Here is a 4,966-nt window from a genome sequence, read left to right as displayed (position 1 = left end):
TGTGAATCTTCAAATTAATAATTCTGCCATGGTCGTTTCCTGAAAGTCAGGGTCAGCTTGTGAAAAGTTGTTAAACAACATCCTTAATATGAAATGTTAACTCTCACTATAAGTTACTTCCCCCTTTTCAAAGGATTGAATGAAGACTTCATTGGGTTTTATAGTGACTTTCTGATTTTGGTAGTCTATACAAGAAGGGAGTTTGGAAGTTTTTGCATATTGTTGATTGTCTGCCCATGTCTTGCCTAAAATACTCTGATTGCTTATGAAAAGCATCTTTAATAAAGCTGGTTACTGTAGGCTTGGAAAAATGATCTTTGATCTTTGAACTTTTTTTTTTTTTTAAGATTTATTTATTTATTATATGTAAGTACACTGTAGCTGTCCTCAGATACACCAGAAGAGGGCGTCAGATCTCATTACGGATGGTTGTGAGCCACCATGTGGTTGCTGCGATTTGAACTCAGGACCTTTGGAAGAGCAGTTGGTGCTCTTACCCGCTGAGCCACCTCTCCAGCCGATCTTTGATCTTATATATGCTTTGAGTCTGGAATATCATTCTTTGGCAAACCATGGAACCTTACATTTTAACATATATTTTCCATAAATCTCATAATACCACATACAAGTGCCTATACAACAGGAAACACAGGAATTATTAATGTCCATTCTTCATAGTAGTCATGACAAACATGTCCATTCATCAATACGTAGATGAATAGAATGTGTTCCAGCTAGTAAGTAGAATAGGACTCAGAAAAATGTCAGGAAACAATGATAGTTGAATATGAAAAGAAATTTCAAGGAAGAAGCAAGACAAACATAATGAATAACTTACTTGTCTTAAAATTTATAAAAGACAAAAATAAAATTAAAGAATAATCAATTTACTGGGATCTGGTTAAGCTTGCTGCAATTTTGTGAGCCTAGAAATGTTATAAAAGTATTGTTTAGGATAATACATAAGTATAAATTTATTTAAAATAATCAAGTAGACCTTGACATAATTTGTGGCATGTTTTCACAATAATTTTAGAAAGTAATATATAGTTAAATTTATGAAAATTATTATCTTTAATGGAGAACATCATTATATATCTCATGATAGAATAAAACAGTTCTCCTATCTCAGGATCTCTAGAACTGGAGACTCTGACCATACCACAATTTCTGGCTAACTATTTCAATGTAAATATACAGAATTACTGCTTGCTATATTTATTACATCCAGTGACACACTTAATTTTTATATAGTTTTATGTCTGTACTGTAAGCCAATCATCAGAATATACAATATAGCCATTCTTTTATTCTATTCTTTGTCAATATATTGTGTGTTATAGTCTATTATGACTTTTATATCTGTCATTCATGTAAGTGATAAAGGTAAACTGAGTAATGTAGATTTGCATATTCTCCCTGAGAATACACTCTATACACATACACTTTATGCATAGCAGGATATTTTCTATGGCAGAGAGGGCCTGCTAGACCAGTAAAATCTAGAATCTTCTATCCACAAGCATTCTCACAGAAAGGGTAAGTCTTTTTACAAAGACTATAGCTTGTAACCCTGCTTGAATTTTTAAGTGTTGTATGGACTGTATGTAATTCATCACTTCAGGGCCACAATAATTAACTTAGTGTACCTTGCTTATCTTACAGTCTTTATTGGACAATTGGCACCATTTCTGGAAAGTTGAAAATTTCAATAGTGACAGAACATCCAAAAGCTTGGACCTAGCTAAGTTTTTATGTAACATAGCAAACTTCACTTTCTCTAGAAGAAGAGGAAAGCTTATATTGGATAGTGATCTGTATAACTTAACATATTCAGCTAATTTGTTAAGTTACACACTTAAGATTTAATTAGTAAATTGAATTTTAGGTGGTTAGTTATGTTAGCACTGCAGAGCATTTGCTTATAACCAAGACTCCGGTTTGCTTTGTGATTTTATTGAAGAACATGCTCTTGTGTACTTCACAGTTCTTTTTCAGAGACACAGAAGAACAGCGTACTTATCTTAAAGAGCTATATATCCTGGGACAATCTAGCTTTGTTATTTTTCTTATGTATTTCCTTCCATTTTCCTAGTTTTTAAAACTTTCTTTTAACAAATATCATTTCTGACTTTCTTGTTCCCAGAACCCGAAGAGCAAGTATTGTTGTTATGTATGCATGTATTCGTTTCACCAGAGATATCAAAGTAACATTTTTAAAAGATGTACACACTTCATAGGTGTGCTCAGTCATTACTTTATGTTTCTTTTTTAAAATCATATATTTTTATTGTCTATATTCTTTGTTTACATTCCAAATGATTTCCTCTATCCCAGTTTGCCACTCCCCATATGTCTTATAAACCTTCTCTCCATTCATTCTCCAATCACCTCTCTCCTTTTTCTCTGCCCTGATACTCCCCTCCAATGCTAGATCAAGCCTTTCCAGGATCAGGACCCTCTCCATACTTCTTCATGGGAGTCATTTGTTAGCTAATTTTGCCTTGGGTATTCAGAACTTCTGGGCTAATTAATATCCACTTATCAGAGATTGTATTCTATATATATTCTTTTGTGATTGGGTTGTGTCACTTAGGATGATATCTTCCAGATCCAATCATTTGCCTAAAAAGTTTGTGAACTCATTGTTTTTAATTGCTGAGTAGTATTCCATTGTGTAAATATACCACATTTTCTGTATCCATTCCTCCTTTGAGGGACATCTGGGTTCTTTCCAACTTCTGGCTATTATAAATAAGGCTGCTATGAACATAGTGGAGCATGTGTCTTTATTGCATGCCTGGGAATCCTCTGAGTATTTGCCCAGGAGTGGTATAACAGGGTCCTCCAGAAGTATCATGTCCAGTTTTCTGAGGAACCGCCAGACTGATTTCCAAAGTGGTTGTACCATCTTACAACCCCACCAGCAGTGGAGGAGGGTTCCTCTTTCTCCATAATCTCACTGACACCTGCTATCTCCTGAGTTTTTAACCTTAGTCATTCTGACTGGTGTGAGGTGAAGTCCTAGGATTGTTTTGATTTGCATTTTCCTAATGACTAATGATGTTGAGCATTTTTTAAGGTGCTTCTTGGCCATCCAAATTCTTCAGGTGAAAATTGTTTGTTTAGATCTGTACCCAATTTTTTAATAGGATTATTTGGTTCCTCTGGTTCTAACTTCTTGAGTTCTTTGTACATATTGGATATTAGCCCTCTACCAGATGAGGGTTGGTGAAAATCTTTTCCCAATTTGTTGGTTGCCGATTTGTCCTTTTGACAGTGTCCTTTGCCTTACAGAAACTTTGTAATTCTATGAGGTCCCATTAGTCAATTCTTGATCTTAGAGCATTTGCTATTGGTGTTCTGTTCAGGAACTTTTCCCTTGTGGCCATGTACTCAAGGGTTTCCCCCAGTTTCTTTTCTGTTAGTTTCAGTGTGTCTGGTTTTATGTGAAGGTCTTTGATCCATTTGGAGTGAAGTTTAGTACATGGAGATAAGAATGGATCAATTCGCGTTCTTCTGCATGCTGACCTCCAATTGAACCAGCACCATTTGTTGAAAAGGCTTTCTTTTTTCCACTGGATGTTTTCAGCTACTTTGTCAAAGATCACATGACCATAGGTGAGTGGATTCATTTCTGGGAATTCAATTCTATTCCATTGGTCCACTTGCCTGACACTGTGCCAATGCCATGCAGTTTTTAACACTTTGCTCTGTAGTATTGCTTGAGGTCTGGGATACTGATTCCCCCAGAAGTTATTTTACTGTTGAGAATAGTTTTAGCTATCCTGGGTTTTTTTGTTATTCCAGATGAATTTGAAAATTGCTTTTTCTAACTCTGTGAACAACTGAGTTGGGATTTGGATAGGGATTGCATTGAATCTGTAGATTGCTTTTGACAAGATGGCCATTTTAACTATATTAATCCTACCAATCCACTGGCATGGAATATTTTTCCATTTTCTGAGGTCTTCTTCGATTTCCTTCTTCAGAGACCTGAAGTTCTTGTTATGTAGATCTTTCACTTGCTTGGTTAGAGTCACACCAAGATACTTTATATTGTTTGTGGCTATTGTGAAGGGGGTCATTTCCCTAACTTCCTTCTCAGCCTGCTTATCCTTTGAGTATAGGAAGGCAACTGATTTGCTTGAGTTGATTTTATACCCAGCCACTTTACGGAAGTTGTTTATCAGCTGTAGGAGTTCTCTGGTGGAGTTGTTTGCTTCACTTAAGTATACTATCATGTCATCTGCAAATAGTGATAATTTGACTTCTTCCTTTCCTATTTGTATCCCTTTGACCTCCTTATGTTTTCTAATTGCTCTAGCTAGAACTTCAAGTACTATAATGAAAACATATGGAGAGAGGGTAGCCTTGTCTATGTCCCTAATTTTAGTGAGATTGTTTCAAGTTTCTCTCCAGTTAGTTTGATGTCGGCTACTGGTTTGCTGTATATTGCTTTAACTATATTTATGTATGGCCCTTGAATTCTTGTTCATTCCAAGACTTTTAGCATGAAAGGATGCTCATTTTGTCAAATGCTTTTTCAGCCTCTGATGAAATGATCATATGGTTTTTTTACTTTGAGTTTATTTATGTAGTGGATTGCATTGATGGATTTCCTTATATTGAACCATCCTTGCATTCTTGGGATGAAACCTACTTGATCATAGTGGATGATCGTTTTGATGTGTTCTTGGATTCGGTTGGCAAGAATTTTTTTAAGTATTTTTCTATCGATATTCATAAGGCAAATTTGCCTGAAGTTCTCTTTCTTTGTTGGATCTTTGTGGTGTTGGTATCAGTGTAATTGTGGCTCAGTAGAAGGAGTTGGGTAGTGTTCCTTCTGTTTCTATTTTGTGAAATATTTTGAAGAGTATTGGTGTTAGGTCTTCCATGAAGGTCTGATAGAATTCTGCACTGAAGCCATCTGGTCCCGTGCTTTTTTTGGTTGGGAGAATTTCTA

Source organism: Apodemus sylvaticus, chromosome 4, assembly GCF_947179515.1.
Source record: "Apodemus sylvaticus chromosome 4, mApoSyl1.1, whole genome shotgun sequence".
NCBI classification, from domain to species: domain Eukaryota; kingdom Metazoa; phylum Chordata; class Mammalia; order Rodentia; family Muridae; genus Apodemus; species Apodemus sylvaticus.
Note: the sequence above shows the minus strand (reverse complement) of the source record.